General features: G+C 45.5%; 1 protein-coding gene and 1 pseudogene across 6 annotated transcripts in view; both read left to right on the top strand.

Annotated features, from left to right (window-relative positions):
- The window catches only part of CASK (peripheral plasma membrane protein CASK), an 842,107-nt gene that overhangs the window by 479,513 nt on the left and 344,390 nt on the right, over window positions 1–18,204 (top strand). The gene's annotated exons all lie outside the window — the stretch shown is intronic.
- LOC128698809 (cysteine desulfurase-like) lies at window positions 1,798–3,454 on the top strand (annotated as a pseudogene).

Below are 18,204 nucleotides of genomic sequence, written 5' to 3' on the forward strand. Positions count from 1 at the left end.
CCGTCTCAGAGGTGACCCTCTCAGTGGTGACCCTCTCAGTGGTAATCTCAGTGATGACCCTCTCAGTGGTGACCCCTCTCAATGGTAACCTCAGTGATGACCCTCTCAGTGGTGACCCCTCTCAGTGGTGACTTCTCTCACTGCTAACCCTCTCAGTGGTGACCTCTCTCACTGGTAACCCTCTCAGTGGTGACCCCTCTCAGTGTTGACCACTATCACTGGTAACCCTCTCAGTGGTGACCCTTCTCATTGGTGACCTCTCTCACTGGTAACCCTCTCAGTGGTGACCCCTCTCAGTGGTGACCCCTCTCAGTGGTAACCACTCTCGCTGGTGACCTCTCAGTGACCTCAGTGGTGACCCCTTTCAGTGGTGACCCCTCTCAGTGGTGACCCCTCTCAGTGGTGACCCCTTTCAGTGGTGACCCCTCTCAGTGGTGACCCCTCTTAATGGTGACCCCTCTCAGTGGTGACCCCTCTCAGTGGTGACCCCTCTCAGTGGTGACCCCTCTCAGTGGTGACCCTCTCAGTGGTGACCACTCCCAGTGGTAACCTCAGTGATGACCCTCTCAGTGGTGACCCCACTCAGTGGTGACCCCTCTCAGTGGTGACCCCTCTCAGTGGTGGCCCCTCTCAGTGGTGACCCCTCAGTTTTGACCCTCTCAGTGGTGACCCTCTCAGTGGTGACCCCTCTCAGTGTTGACCCCTCTCGGTGGTGATCCTCTCAGTGGTGACCCGTCTCAGAGGTGACCCTCTCAGTGGTAATCTCAGTGATGACCCTCTCAGTGGTGACCCCTCTCAGTGGTGACCCCTCTCAGTGGTAACCCCTCTCAGTGGTGACCCCTCTCAGTGTTGACCCTCTCAGTGTTGACCCCTCTCGGTGGTGACCCTCTCAGTGGTGACCCGTCTCAGAGGTGACCCTCTCAGTGGTAATCTCAGTGATGACCCTCTCAGTGGTGACCCCTCTCAGTGGTGACCCCTCTCAGTGGTGACCCCTCAGTGGTGACCCATCTCAGTGGTGACCCCTCTCAGTGGTGACCCCTCTCAGTGGGGACCCCTCTCAGTGGTGACCCTCTCAGTGGTGACCCCTCCCAGTGGTAACCTCAGTAATGACCCTCTCAGTGGTGACCCCTCTCAGTGGTGACCCCTCTCAGTGGTGACCCCTCTCAGTGGTGACCCTCTCAGTGGTGACCCCTCTCAGTGGTGACCCCTCTCAGTGGTGACCCTCATTCGTGACCCCTCTCAGTGGTGACCCCTCTCAGTGGTGGCCCCTCTCAGTGGTGACCCTCTCAGTGGTGACCCCTCTCAGTGGTGACCCCTCTCAGTGACCTCAGTGGTGACCCCTCTCAGTGGCGTACTCTAGCTATATTTTCCACTCCATTTAAAACAAAGAATTAACACAGAGTGAACTGAGATGTAAAGGAAGACTTGGTTCACTGATCACCACACAGTGTATGTAACATTCATCATCTTCCTTGTCTTCCCTACCACACACACACACACACACACACACACACACACACACACACACACACACACACTCACACACACACACACACACACACACACACACACACACACACACACACACACACACACACACACACACACACACACACACACACACACACGCACACACACACACACACACACTTTTACATTTACCAGAAAATCACTGCAGGATTTAAGTTGAAAGATTGGTTGTTGTTGTGTTTACTCTAGATTGAATTGGTACTCATCAACACTCCAGAGTATTGCTCTAGACACAAACGTGTGCTCATCAACACTCCAGAGTAGTGCTCTAGTTAAACACTTGCTCTCATCATTCCAGTGTTATTCTAACCAGTGGTTCTCAGACCGAGGGGATGGAAACTTGATAAGATTTAACTATGTGCAGGTCAGTGGAAATTATTGGCATGAAGTGTTTGTATAAGCTGAGAAAAGAGGTGAGTATGTATCTTATAGCTGAGAGAAATGTTATCGTCGCCACCTCACTGGCTTCCCTGCGGATATCAACCCTATAAAATAGATTCAGAGATATCATTTGCAATTAATATGCACTTAAATATATACTGTTAAGCTATAGATGTGAACGAACAGGAAAAACACGGCATGTTTTCCTTGTCTTGGCAGACTCTTTACTCCTGCATTCATGCTTATGGATGGGAGAGTGAAAAATGGCCATAGAGCCAGACAGCAAACTGCAGAACTTATTGGTGCCGACGAAAAAAATGAGATTATCTTGACGTTTTATGCCAGGGAAAATACCAACATTAGCGTGAAGGAAGTTGCTCAAGTTTACAAATCAAGGAAGACAATGAATTACAACTGCGACGGAGCGCAGGTGTGTCCATTCATGTCATGCGACGGAACACAGGTGTGTCCTTGATTCATGTCATGCTTTGCAAGATAAGGGTTGGGAAGATGCCTATTTTCTAGTGCAAAAGTCTACTATTATCTCGTCATCAGACCTGAGGGCAGCTATACGTCCTGACACTGCACCTGTGTCTGCCATGATGGTCAATAATGAAACAGGAGTTATTGAGCTTATCAAGAAAATTAGTGTACCTTGTCGCAAGTGTAAGGTTTCTTACATACTGATGCTGCACACGCTGCTGGTAAGATCCCCATCAGCTTCACGGACCAAGGTATAAGCTGCCTGTAAGTACGTCGTTGACCCAGGGTCCGTGTGAAAGCCTTGGTGAGCGGAGGAGGCCAAGAAAAGGGGCAAGAGTCAAGAACTGTAGCCACTCCCTCGGTGGTGTGGCCAGACACTGCCAGTGAAATTGCTATGCATGAGACGAAGTGTGTTAACACTGGAATAACCAGTTTGAGAGACTTGAATCACTAGCATCAAGAATGAAACGTATATGAAGAAATGATGGCCATCACACTTACCTGGATGATACACAAATAACCCGCACATAAAGGAGATGAGCTTACGACGACGTTTCGCTCCGACTTGGACCGGGTTATTTGTGTATCGTTCCAGTCACGGTATTGTGCCTTTTTTTATTATTTACCTGGATGTATTATCATATATTTTGCATTTGTTGAAGGTGAGAGTTTATTGATAGCCTTGAAGTATATAGCTGGCATCAGGGTCACCTGGCACTAGTGTTTCTCCTGAGTCTTCCTATGTGTAGTATGTCACTGGTACCGAGAGCATATTCCTTTGTCCATGGTGTTATATACCGACAATTATGCTAATATATCACAATGTTTATTACATCCTGGTCAGTGCTCCAAGATGTTTAAATACCTACATAAACTCAGTAGAACTTTCAATGAAATTTACCACTGAAAAAAAAAGAGAAACAGATGACCTTTCTAGAGGTCATGATCTGCCTGAATGAATATAAGCTTCATTTCAAGGTCTACCGAAAACCCACTAACAAAATTGCTACTGCACTACCTTTCTCACAACAATAACATAGCAAAACGTGGGACTATTATTAGTTTCTTCCTAACGTCATGCAGAATATGGTTACCACCAACATTTCTAGAACTCTGCTACTACATAAATAAAGCTTTCCTAAAACTTTACTATCTACGACACTTCATCACTGACTACAGGAGAAGAGTGGAGAATATGGTAAATATTGCCAGACGAGATTCCCACCCCAGTAGGTTATTGCTTGTACAGTCAGCAATACAATCAATAACCTCTCCAAATCCTTTACCAAAGAAAATATCAGGGTTGCCACTATACCCTCCAAGGACTTAGAAACAGCATCCACTAACACCGTCGTTTCGATGTTGCACTATGAAAATTGTGATAAATTTTACGTTAGTGAAATTTTAGAGACCTGAATACGAAGTTCAGGGAACTGAGAAGTACCTGCCAGAAGGATAACACCAGCCATGCCCGTGTTATTCACCTCAAAACAGAGAACATCTGACGAACTTTCCCAGTGCCAAACTAGTTATCAAGGAAACACAAGCGGAAACGATTTTGTAACCAATAACACCATCACTCAGAAATTAGGTTTATTTCTGATATCTGAAGCATTGGCCAAATTTATTCTCATTGGATATGTCCCTGCTGTTGCATAACTGTATGGAGAAATACTGAAGCCGGCCTACTGACCCACCTAATTTTAAATTTCGATGTTTCCACTTTGACAAACACATTATTGCAGGTAACACCACTTGTCCTGCTTCACACTTCGTCTCTCTCTACTGTGTGTGTGTGTGTGTGTGTGTGTGTGTGTGTGTGTGTGTGTGTGTGTGTGTGTGTGTGTGTGTGTGTGTACTCACCTAATTCACCTAACTGGTTCCAAGGGTCGAGTCATAGCTCCTGGCCCCGCCTCTTCATTGGTCACCACTAAGTCCACTCCCTGCTCCATGAACTTTATCATACCTCTTCTTAAAGCAGTGTATAGATCCTGCCTTCACTGACTCACTTTCCAGACTGTTCCACTTCCTGACGACTCTATGTCTGAAGAAATACTTCCTGACATCCCTGTGACTCATCTGAGTCTTCATCTTCCATTTGCGATCCCTTGTTGCTGTGTCCCATCTTTGGAAGATCCTGTCTCTGTCAACTTGTCGATTCCTCTCAGTATTTTATATGTCGTTATCATGTTTCCCTGTCCCTCCTGTCCTCCAGTGTCGTTAGGTCGAGTTCTCTTAGCCTCTCCTTGTAGGACATGCCCCTTAGCTTCGGGACTAGTCTCGTTGCAAGCCTTTGCACTTTCTCTAGTTTCCTGATGTGCTTGGCCAGGTGAGGGTTCCAAACTGGAGCGTCATACTCCAATATGAGCCTAACGTACACGGTGTACAGGATCTGGAACGACTCCTTACTGAGATGTCGGAATACTGTTCTTAGGTTCGCTAGCCGCCCATTTGTTGCAGCAGTTATTTGGTTGATGTTCATCTCAGGAGATGTGCTCGATATTATACACACTCAAAGATACTTTTCCTTGAGTGAGGTTGGTAGTCTTTGGCCCCTTAGATAGTACTCTGCGATTTTCTTTTCCTTCCCCAAGCTTCATGACTTTGCACTTGATGGGGTTGAACTCCAGGAGCCAGTTGCTGGACCAGGACTGCAGCCTGTCCAGATCCTTCTGTAGTCCTGCCTTATCCTCCTCCAACTGAATTCTCCTCATTGACTTCACATTGTCTGCAAACAGGGACATTTTTGAGTCTTCTGTCATGTCATTCACATATACCAGGAACAGTACCGGTCCTAGGACTGACCCCTGTGGAACCCCACTCGTCACAGGCACCCACTCTGACACCTGATCACGTACCATGACTCGCTGATGCCTTCCGTCAGGTATTCTCTGATCCATTGCAGCACCTTCTCTGTTATATCTGACTGGTCCTCCAGCTTTTGTACTAGTCTGTGTGGAACTGTGTCAAAAGTCTTCTTACATTCCAAGAAAAAGCAGTCTATCCACCCCTCTCCCTCCCTCTCTCTCTCTCTCTCTCTCTTGTCTTACTACTGTCACCTTGTCATAGAAGTCCAGTAGGTTTGTGACACAGGATTTCCCATCTCAAGCCATACTGGTTGTCGTTTATAAGCTCATTCCTTTCTAGGTGGTCCACCACTCTTCTCCTGATAATCTTCTCCATCACTTTGCATACGATACATGTCAGTGACATTGGTCTGTAGTTCAGTGCTGTGTGTCTGTCTCCTTTTTTAAAAATTGGGACTACATTTGCTGTCTTCCATACCTCAGGTAGTCACCATGTTTCGATAGATGTGTTGAAGATTGTTGTTAGTGGTACACAGAGCGCATCTGCTCCCTCTCTCAGGACCCATGGAGAGATATCTGTCCCATTCACCTTTGAGATATCCAGTTCGCTTAGCAGCCTCTTCACCTCTTTAGTTGTATGTATCGTGTCCAGCAATTGTTGGTGTATCCCACCTTTCTATCTTTTTGGAGTCCTGTCTCTACTGTGAATACTTCTTTGATTCTAATGTTGAGCTCCTCACACATTTCAAGGTCGTTTCTTGTAAACTCCCCTCCTTCCTTCCTCAGCCTGATTACCTGGTCTTTGACTGCTGTTTTCCTCCTGATGTGACTGTACAACAGCTTCGGGTCAGACTTGGCTGTCGCTGCTATGACATTTTCCTATTGTCGTTGGGCTTCTTTCCTTTATGCTCTTCTACTATTCTCCTTTTCTCCTGGATTCTTTGCCTTCTATGCTTCTTTCATTCTTTATTGCATTTGGTTTTAGCCTCTCTACACCTTTGGGTGAACCTAGGGCTCGTCCTGGCCTTCTCATTATGTCTGTTACCCTTGGGTACAAACTTCTTCCCCTCTTCTTTGCATATTGCTGTCACATATTCCATCATCTCATTTACTGTTTTCCCTGCCAGTTCTCTGTCAAACTGAACCTCGTGCAGGAAATTCCTCATGCCTGTGTGGTCCCCCGTTTTGTAGTTTGGCTTCATTCTTCCTGCTCTTCCTGCCTTCCTCTCCACTTGCAACTCTGCTATGTATTCGAAGCTTGGAACCACGTGATCACTAGCTCTGAGGACCCTTTCATGTGTGATGTCCTCAATATCTGCACTACTCAAGGTGAATACTAGGTCTAGCCTTGCTGGTTCATCCTCTCCCCTCTCTCTGGTAGTGTCCCTAACGTGTTGGTGCATGAGGTTTTCCAGTACCACCTCCAACATCTTAACCCTCCACATTTCTAGGCCCCCATGTGGTTCCAGGTTTTCCCAGTCGATTTGTTTGTGATTGAAATCACCCATGTGTGTGTGTTTGCTTTTTGTGTGTTTGTGTGTGCGTGTATATATGTGTGTATTTTACCCATATGTATGGAGTGGTAAAGTTCCTGGTGGACCAAACGTCTTCTCATTAAGATGGCATAACCCTCCACACTGTATCTTGTTAACTTTTTCTCTGTTATGATATTGGAACACCGCTAATAAGTGTATATATGGAGCATGGTAGTCGCCTGGGACAGACGAACCTTAGTATGAGAAGGTTCAAGAAGAACATGATCCATCAAGCATCCAGTAGTCGCAGCTAAAACAAATAGTAAAAAAAAAATATTTTTTTCTTAGCTAAGAGTAATAGAATAATTGAGTAATAGAGCTGGGCCTCAAACACGTATATATATTACACACATTACTCAAAATATTTTCGTCCATAACTTATAGTGAGAGGTGAATATATTTATTATAGGAAGTCCAAATAAAGGAAGAATAGGTAATTGAAGGCCGCTGTATTAGCGAAAACCCGTAAAGCTAAGCTCTGTTTACTGAAGAGGGACCTACCTGTACTTTTAACCAAGCCTAAGCCCGGGTACTGCAGCATCAAGCGAGATAAATGAGTACAAGTGTAAAATAGACCTATGGAGAAGCAGGAGTGGCCAGGCATAATGCGAGACCATGTTCAATTTTTACTGGGCTCGCCTCTGCAACTTACCATCAGCAGCTGTGAGAAATATTGCCGGGACAGAAGTCTTCAGGAGGAAACTGGATCACTTCACTTGTGATGGATATGCATGCCGGCTGCTGTCAGTTGCAATAGCCTGGTTGATCACGCAGTCAAGAGGAAGGCTTTCCCAGGCCGGGCTGCCAGAGCAGGAAAACACGCGAAACTGGCCAGAGGTAAAACTGGTATGTTCTGCCGTGCCCTTGTATGTTCTGCCGTGCCCTGATATACTCTGCCGTGTCGTAAATGCTCTGCCGTACCCTGGTATGCTCTGCCGTGCCCTGGTATGCTCTGCCGTATCCTGGTATTCTCTGCCGTGCCCTGGTATGCTCTCTCGTGCCCTGATATAATTTGCCGTGTCCTGGTATGCTCTGCCGTGCCCTGATATGCCCTGCCGTGCCCTGATATGTTGTGCCGTGCCCTGGTATACGCTGCCGTGCCCTGATATGTTGTGCCGTGGCCTGGTAAAAGTATAATGTCAAGGTACGGCTGCAACAATACATCTTTCACTGCGTCCAGATGCGTCACTGCCAATTAACCGGAGTTCCAATTATTGTTACAGTGAACCAATAGTCTCTCTCTCTCTCTGTGTACCTTTTAAACACTTGACCCATCTATGTAGCAATATTGACTGTGACCCCCTCCTGGCGGTTGTGAACACCCTCCTGGTGGTTGTGACTCCCTCCTGGTGGGTGTGACCCCTCCTGGTGGTTGTGACCCCCTCCTGGTGGTTGTGACCCCTCCTGGTGGTTGTGACCTCATACTGATGGTTGTGACCCTCCTGATGATTGTGATCCCATACTGATGGTTGTGACCCCTCCTGGTGATTATGATCCCATACTGATGGTTGTGACCCCTCCTGGTGATTGTGATCCCATACTGATGGTTGTGACCCCTCCTGGTGATTATGATCCCATACTGATGGTTGTGACCCCTCCTGGTGATTGTGATCCCATACTGATGGTTGTGACCCCTCCTGGTGATTGTGATCCCATACTGATGGTTGTGACCCCTCCTGGTGATTGTGATCCCATATTGATGGTTGTGACCGCTCCTGGTGATTGTGATCCCATACTGATGGCTGTGACCCCTCCTGGTGATTGTGATCCCATACTGATGGTTGTGACCCCTCCTGGTGATTGTGATCCCATGCTGATGGTTGTGACCCCTCCTGGTGGCTGTCTACCTGGAGGGTATTTCGGGAATCAACGCCTCCGCGGCCTGGTCCACGACCAGGCCTCCCGGTGGATCAGGGCAATATCAACCAGGCTGTTACTGCTATCCGCACGCAGTTCAACGTACGAACCACAGCCCGGCTGATCCGGCACCGACTTTAAGTATCTGTCCAGCTCCCTCTTGAAGGCAGCCAGGGGCCTATTGGTAATTTACCTTATGAATGGTGGGAGGCTGTTGAACAGTCCTGGGTCCCAGACATTTACTGTGTTTTCTCTTAGTGTACCAATGGCGCCCCTTCTTTTCATTGGGGGTATTTTGCACCTCCTGCCCAGTCTTTTACTTTCGTAGGGAGTGATTTCTATGTGTAGATTCGGGACCATTCCTTCTCGGATTTTCCAAGTGTAGATAATGATATCTCTCTCGCCTGCCTTCCAGCGAGTACAAGTCAAGTGCTTCCAGGCATTCCCAGTAGTTAAGATGTTTGAAGGAACTTTTATGTGCAGTAAAGGTTCTCTGTACACTCTCTAGATCTGCAATTCCAGCCTAGAGAGAACAAGTGATTTGAAAAGGATCATCATTGGCTTGGCATCTCTTGTTTTGAACGTTCTCATTATCCATCCTATCATTTTCTTTGCAGCTGTGATCGTGGCATTATTTTTTCGCTCTACTGTATGGACAGAGTTTGTAGTATACTCAGCTCTAATTATTTTCTCCTCCAGTTTTCCATAACCGAGTAGTTGGAATTTGTCTTCATTGAACATCATATTGTTTTCCGTTGCCCATTAGAAAACTTGGTTTATATTTTCTTGGTGGTTAACCGTGTCCTCAGTAGATGACAGTCTAATGCAGATCCTAGTATCGTCTGTATTACAAAAAAAGTAGTTTTTAAAAGAAGATGGTAAGATTTACTCCTTTTGTAATAAAGAGTTCGGGATACATAAATACACACATTAAAATAAATTAATCTTTAATATATATATAAATCAACTATCTTTGGTCTAGAGGTATTTGAACTATGATATATATGTACATGTTACTATAATAAATTATAATCAGCATTTTACTAAAATAATAAATAATTAATAACCCTACACAGGGTACAACTCTTGACACTATTGTGTCACTATATATATATATCTCTATGCTAAAATAATAAATTATAAATAACATTTGTATAATAATACATTACAATCAACTGCTTCTCACGACACGAGGCCAGTCACACGACACTATTCAGTGTACACTACAACCAGGCCATCTTCAGTGTCCCACGACACCCTTTTCATCTCAGTGTTCCACTACGGTCCTGTGCATATCTCAGTGTTCCACTCCATCATACGTTCCTAAGTGTCACACTACGGTCCTGGCCCAGTTCAGTGTAACACTCCAACCTTTTCTTCATGTAATGTCCCACCAAACAGCATCTGATGACTCCGGCCCACAGTTGATCAACGTAGACGGTGAGTCCACAGACATCACCGGTAGTCCAGTAAATCCTCTCCAAAGCCGGTTGACAAGATAGGTACGATTAGGTGTTCAGGTACCTACTGCGTAGATATGTACCCTGAGGAGTTCAGGTACTTAATGTTGAAGCCAGTAGACGTGTACGATTAGGTGGTCAGGTACCTACTGCTTAGGTGCGTACAGTGAGGCGCTCAGGTACATAATGTTGCTAAAGCCAGTAGACTGTACCCTTAGGTGGTCAGGTACCTACTGCTTAGGTGCGTACAGTGAGGCGCTCAGGTACATAATGTTGCTAAAGCCAGTAGACTGTACCCTTAGGTGGTCAGGTACCTACTGCTTAGATGTGCACCGTGAGGCACTCAGGAGCTTACTACTCTAAGGCCGGCTCAGCAGTCCCCACATTGGGTTTGATGACGTACCCAGTGGTACTGCCGGCCGGCAGGTTAACTATTTAACCGCTAGTTTGGCAGGGGGCCGCAACAGTCTGCAAAGGATGATACGGTGCTGTAAATTACATCTCTGTCTATGTCTGATATGAGGATGAACAGGATAAGGGCGAGTACTGTGCCTTGTGAAACAGAGCTTTTCACTACGGCAGCTTCCGATTTAACTCTGTTTACCACTACTCTTTGTGTCTTATTGGTTAGAAAGTTGAAGATCCATCTCCCCAAATTGCCAGTTATTCCTCTAGTACGTTGTTGAAGTTGTATTTGGTGAAGACACCTTCTCAACTACATGCATTTTGCTGATCAGGACCCCTGTGCATGTAAGTAGATTAGATTGTGATCGATTAGACTGTGATCGGAATTAGTTGTTTTTGATGTTTCTTACCAGATCCTCATTATTTGTGAAGATAAGGTCAAGTGTGTTTTACAGTCTTGTTGCGCCAGTAATTGCTGACTTAGGGTGTGTTTATCACAGAGATTTATTAGCTCTGTGTGTGACCTTTCATCTGCGCTGCCTCCAGGGATTGTTTCTGCTATAACATTATTGGCTACATTCTTCCATTTTGTATGCCCTAAGTTGCAATCACTAAGCAGAAAGATATTTGGGAATCAAGCTGGAAGGTTTTCCAGTGATAAATTTTCAGTAGGTGTTCCTTGAACTGTTGGGAGGTTGCATCTCGTGGCTTATATTCAACCATGATGACTAGGTTTTGGTTCTCAGTTTTTATTGTTAGAAGTTCAACTACATTTGTATTCAGCATCTCTGTTCAGATGAGCGACTCTTTGACATACAGGTCAACCCTCCCTTGTTCCCTGTTCTCTTAACAAGTTGTACCCATTTATCCATAATTCGTTGTCAAAGTGATCTTTTGTGTGGATCTCTATGAAGGCTGCAAACATTGCATTTGACTCCTCTAGAAGTCGACTGATAGAAGGTATTTTGTTGTTGGTGGATGGCTTAAGGATCTGTATATTAGCAGATATAAACGAGGTTGTAATATGTGTTTGTTGAGATTTTTTATTGGCATCAGTAGTTGTGGTTCTGGAGGGCTATGGGGGGCCACTGACTGTGCCTCCAGTCCAACAAGGCTCCTAGGTGAACTATATTTATTTTCTTCCATTTTCTTTCCTCGTTTCCTGCCACTAAAAAATCACTTAGAGTGGAGTTGCCATAACTACTATTTGTTTTATGAGGTCTGTACCTCCTGGTCCCTGTTAGACGGTATGCAGGGAAGTTGGTGTTGTGGCACTGTTTTTTGGAGGACCGAAGAATGGCAAGTTTCTGGGTGAAAGAATTTTACAGGAGGAAGAACGACACACTCCTTTAGACAGGAGGTCATGACATTTTTTGGGATTCTCAAAGTTGCATGTCCCATTTGTTTTTCCTGATATCCCATGCTTACAGATGCCCCAAACAGAATTTGCACAATTTCGCTTTTGGTTGGGTAGAATTTTTGGTAGGTGTGTTCTCAATTTGTGCAATTTCTAGGACTGCAGTATAATCCTCAGTATCCAAGCCAGAAGAAGACTCCTCCATTACAAACCATACCACGGACGGGGATAGAACCTGCGATCAGAGAGTCTCAAAACTCCAGACCGTCTTGTGCAGTAATGGTGGTATATTTAAGGTTTTAGTGGTGACTGTGGTAGAGTCCCTAGCAGAATCTGGACTGGCACTAAGGCTGAGTCTGAGTCAGCACTGGTGCTGTGGGGCTGAGTCTGGGCCAGCACCAGTGCTGTGGGCAGTAGTGCTAGGACTAGGGGATGGGTCTGGGCTAACACTGTGTGGGGGGTTGTGTTAACTGACGTTTTTGTCTCCTGTGTTTTTTTTTCATTAGGTGACTATAATTTCGAGTCATCTGTTGTGGTATGGGCATTCTGCACTTTTTTGGTTCACTCCTATCTCTTCCTCCCATGTTTTATATATCTTTGGTAGACTGTCCAAGAGTTCATCCTCATTTTCTTGCTTATTTTTATTATTTATTACCCTCCTTAGTACTTTTCTGATTCCTGCCCATAGTTCTATATCTTTATTGCACAAGTAGAAGCACTTTGCTAGTTCGATATTATTTTTTGAGGCAGTGTTTATTCTTGCACAAGAGATATGATGCTTGGAAAAACACAGGTTGCATGTGATCCTGGATTTCTTTCCAAGGATTTTTTACATGTCCCACATGTAGGCTGTACTGACATCCTGCCCATATTCTACTTCACTCTGTATGCCAAAAGAAAAAAAAAACTGATTTCCACTTTACGTTTCTTCTCTGCACTGGTGACAGTAATATGCGAGATGTATTTATTGAAACTGAGGCTTGTGGCATGTGGGCACTGGATGAATTTTAGGGGGTACGGGAGTGACTATATTATGGCTGTGGGTAGCTAGTGGTGGGTATGGGTCATGGGAGGGGGTCGGGAAAAGGTCACGTGACATCCCGTTTTCCTGTTCGGGGTAGACATGTTATATATTTTCTCTGCATTTAATATTGTTTTGTTCACTGTATAACTCTTTCCAGATTCATTCCTCACTGATCGCTCATACATATTTTAATTTTCTGATGTTACTGAGTTCCTCACACTGATCTGTGTTTGCTTTTACATCCAAACAATTTCCTGTATTGGCACCATAAACCGTAAAACAACCGTTATGGAAACACTGGATGGGCACTACACTTTCACTATACTATCATTGTAATATCCTATTATTAAAATTTCAGTTTTTCGTATTTCCATAAGGTCTTTCTCTCTGTCGACATCTGGCAATAATTCGCTAGTGCCATTCAGCCGTAGTTTATTCCCATATATTATACCATATATTGTACAATATGCACTGGGGATTAATTAAAATTAGCCACAATTTCCATTCACTATATCACTGCACATTCATATGCTTATCCTTCTCTATATTATAAGATAGTTCAACAGCCATCTGCTTGTTTATTTCCACTTCTCTGTCGATATCTGGCAATAATTTGCTACTGCTGCTCAACCTTATATGACACACTATAAGAACATAAGAAAGAAGGAACACTGCAACAGGCCTACTGACCCATGCGAAGTAGGTCCATGCCACCCCCGGCCTAGAACAATGACCACTTAGTCAGGTCACTTTCACTTAAGGAAGGTATGTATGCATAATGTTCGCCAAGACCGTAGTCCTGGCATGGGTCTCAATCTTTCGATGACCCGTCTCTGGCTCCCGAGGGAGAAAGGTTTCTACAGTGATGCGACGTATGCTGCTCAAACACTCTTCTGGTCAGTTCAACTGGTGCATCTCATAAGCGACAACACCATATGTACTCCTAACTATGAACACTAGCGAGGAGATGTCGTTATCACGGGTAACAGCTTGTCTGGTTCGTTGACTCCATGGTACACTAGTGCGGCCGCAGTCGTCTCTGGGTCCTCTTCGGGAGGGAATATCACTCCTAGTTAGTTGCCTGCGGAGTGTCTCAGTAACTTCACACTCCAGAAGATAGTGCGTTAGGGGCCGCTGGACAACATGCTGATAGTACTGGCACATCTCCTCCTCAGCCTTGTCTACCATCATCTTGGCTGTGGGAAAGCCCAAACGAAGCCGATGGATGGCGGTACACTGCGCTCTAGACCAGCTTCTGTCATATGGAGGGGGTTCTCCCTGAGTCGCTGCTCGGTACCACTGTTGAGATGGGGTATCACCTAAGACCTCCCCCATAAGTTTCATGGCTCTGGCGGCCACCAGTTTGGTCTGTCGTAGGCTGATGGGGATAGTAATCCCAACATGTGGATAGTCTGTTGCTGCCTTGGCTGCATCATCTGCCGCCTCATTTCCCCGGATGCCAGCATGGCTGGGGATCCAGTTCAATGTCGATCTGTTACCCTGAACTTCTAAGGCTGTCATTATGCTCGGGATCGATGTGATGAGGTGAACATTGTCCTGTGGTTGAGGATGGGAAAGGGCATTGATTGCAGAGGTGGAATCAACATGTATTACAGGTCGGAGTCGATGTCGTAGGGCATGTGGCAATGCCTGCTGAATCGCCACCAGCTCAGCTTGAAGGATCGTGCAGTGGTCAGGGAGTCGCCAGCCTTGTGTGTGACCATTGTGGTACAGTCCAGCTGCTGCTCTCTTCCTGTCAGGGTTGACAGAACCATCTGTGAAATACACTGCACATGTGCCTCCCTCTGCCAGTGCCATGCTTGTCTCAGCATGATTGCTGAGGGTGTCTTGACTGCAGAGATGCTTAGAGATGAGTAGCTGCATGATGCAAACATCGGCTGGATCTGGGCGCCAGGGAGGTGGTGGATGGTACCCAGCAACAGGAAGGTCACAACTCTTCTCAAGGAGTAGTTGTATAGGCAGCAACTTCCGCCCAGCAGCACAAAATGAACGAATCCAGTAGTAGTCCGTGAAGAGTGTGGGATCTTGTGTCATGGTTGTCAATATCCGTCTCCTTAGTGGGGTACCTTGCTGCCGGTGCAGAATCGTGGCTACTTTGCAGGCGTTTATGTATCTTACTCTGTCAGCGAAGGAAGCCGGGCCTCAGATCTGAGACATACTGTGTTGGTCCAGATGGGGACCCCAAGCATAGTTCTTATCGCCTGGTTTTGTACAACCTCCACCCTTCGCCTGCTCTGCGGGAAGAGAGATGAGTTAACGCCGGTGCACTGTAGTCAGTGAGCGAGCGTATAGCTTGTATATAGTACAAGCGAAGTACATCTTTGCTTGCCCCTGCACGGTGCCTCGTCATGGCTCTCATGGCGTTGAGTCTGAGTAGAGCACGTGACCTGACATACTCGGCCTGTTTCTGAAAGGTCAGCTTTTTATCAATGTAGATTCCCAAGTACAGGTAGGAGCCTGTCCACTTAAGTTCTATATCCTGAATACGTAATCTATTCACAGGATCTGGTCCCTTGAACATCATTGCAAGAGATTTCTCGGCCGAGATCTTGAGGCCTAGTTCCTTGCAAGACTGCGTAATTAGGTCCAAAGCTCTCTGAGCCTGCCGCTCTAAATTGCCTTTCCCATTTACTATGAGTGCAAGATCATCAGCATAGCTGAGGAGCTGTGTACCACTATGAAAGGGAAGGCTCACAAGTTCCTGCATAAGGATGTTAAACAGGGTAGGACTGAGCATACCTCCTTGTGGCGTACCGTTTTTCAGGGTTTTAAAGGAAGAGTAGTGTCCCTGAAAGCTGACACAGGCCTGTCTGCCCCTAAGGTAGGACTCGATCCAGGCCAGGAGGCGTCCTTTGATTCCCTTCCGAGCTAGTATTGCCAGAATTGCTGTGGGGCTGGCTAGCTCAAATGCATTTTCAAGGTCGAGGTAGACGACAAATGACCTGGGTCATTTGCCTCCTGTACCTTTTCAATTCTCTGGTGCACTTAGTTTCTGCCTCCCAACACCTTCGGGTAAACCAAGGACTCGCTTTGGTCTTCCTATTATTTCTATTTCCTTTGAGAACAAACCTTTCCTCTGCCTCCTTGCACTTTGTTGTTACATATTCCATCATCTCGTTTACTGATTTTCCTACCATGTCTCTGTCCCACTGAACCTCCTGCAGGAAGTTCCTCATACCTGTGTAATCCCCCCTTTTATAGTTTGGCTTTTCCCATTCAATTCCTGTTACCTTCTCCACTTGTGGTAGTGGTTTGTGGTAGTGGTTTGTGGTAGTGGTGTGTGGTTGTAGTGTGTGGTAGTGGTGCATGGTTGTGGTGTGTGGTAGTGGTGTGTGGTAGTGGTGTGTGGTAGTGGTATGTGGTAGTGGTGTGTGGTAGTGGTATGTGGTAGTGGTGTGTGGTAGTGTGTGTGGTAGTGGTGTGTAGTTGTATTGTGTGGTAGTGGAGTGTGGTAGTGGTGTGTGGTAGTGGTGCGTGGTTGTATTGTGTGGTTGTATTGTGTGGTAGTGGAGTGTGGTAGTGGAGTGTGGTAGTGGTGTGGGGTAGATGGTTATGAAGACAAGTGTTACAGAACACGGTACAGGAGAGCAAGTGTTACAGAACACGGTACAGGAGTGTGTTACAGAACACGGTACAGGAGAGGAAGTGTTACAGAACACGATACAGGAGAGCAAGTGTTACAGAACACGGTACAGGAGTGTGTTACAGAACACGGTACAGGAGAGGAAGTGTTACAGAACACGATACAGGAGAGCAAGTGTTACAGAACACGGTACAGGAGTGTGTTACAGAACACGGTACAGGAGAGGAAGTGTTACAGAACACGGTGCAGGAGAGCAAGTGTTACAGAACACGGTACAGGAGAGTAAGTGTTACAGAACACGGTACAGGAGAGCAAGAGTTGCACAACACGGTGCAGGAGAGCAAGTGTTACAGAACACGGTGCAGGAGAGCAAGTGTTACAGAACACGGTGCAGGAGAGCAAGTGTTGAGAGTAAGACACATGTGCAACATCTGGGTATCTTTATTGTAGACGTTTCGCCATCCAGTGGCTTTATCAATACAAATTCTAGAACATCAATTGAAGACAGTAGAACTATGTACAGAAGATCAGGTAATCAGTCTTCTGTACATAGTTCTACTGTCTTCAAGTGATGTTCTAGAATTTGTATTGATAAAGCCACTGGATGGCGAAACGTCTACAATAAAGATACCCAGATGTTGCACATGTGTCTTACTCTCATCTTGTCGGTATTATATACCATTCGTACACAGAGCAAGTGTTACAGAACACGGTACAGGAGAGTAAGTGTTACAGAACATGGTACAGGAGAGTGTTACAGAACACGGTACAGGAGAGCAAGTGTTACAGAACACGGTACAGGAGAGCAAGTGTTACAGAACACGGTACAGGAGAGCAAGTGTTACAGAACACGGTACAGGAGAGCAAGTGTTACAGAACACGGTACAGGAGAGCAAGTGTTACAGAACACGGTAGAGGACAGTGTTGCGTCCTCTGCTTGGACTCAAGATTAATAATTAATATTGTATGCATATATTTTCCTATTCAATTAATACTATATTTCCGAAGAATTATTATTAATAGCTAAAATAATGTTTTTGTGCGTTATAGTATTATCTGCCCTTATATTGTTAGCTATGTGGATAGGTAGGATGTTTATTCTTAGTGAGAGACGCTTCACCGTGAATAACAACCTGGCTAACTGTCGTTAGGTTGTTAGTCTGGTGGTCCCTCGCACCGCCAATGAAGTCCGGGTGTCATGAGGTACTGTAAGGCTTGGAGTGGCCTCAAGTCAGTCCTGGCCTGCATAGAGGCTAGGGAACATCTGTCTTTCTTGTGTTATATTCTGACTCAGGTTTTGTTGTTGAGCCGAAACCGTCTACTAGTGTTGCTGAGCTTCCGTGGAGAATAGTCATTCTTTGACCTAGGGATTTGATGTCTAAAGGGGTTGCGTGTCTCTAGGACACACTAATTTTACCCATGTCTTAACTTAAATCTTTGGATCCATTGGAGGTGCTGTATCTACGCACTGCTTCAGTCAGGAATCGTACTGTGTTGGACTATTTTTTTTTTTTATTTATTAACAATTTGAGCACACATACAGAGGTACAAAAAAAATACAGATAAGAGCAGCATGCCAAAGCCACTTATACTATGCATAGCATTACGGGCTGGCTTAAAATTAACTTAAGATTAACTAAGCAATGATGAAATCAGTGATAAAACATTAATGTAAACAGATTACTATAAAGCACAAGTGAGTATTACAAAGACAGGTCATATGGTTGTATGCATTGTTGTACATTCAGTCGTATGAAGTAT

This window comes from Cherax quadricarinatus, chromosome 59, assembly GCF_038502225.1.
Source record: "Cherax quadricarinatus isolate ZL_2023a chromosome 59, ASM3850222v1, whole genome shotgun sequence".
Taxonomy (NCBI): Eukaryota; Metazoa; Arthropoda; class Malacostraca; order Decapoda; family Parastacidae; genus Cherax; species Cherax quadricarinatus.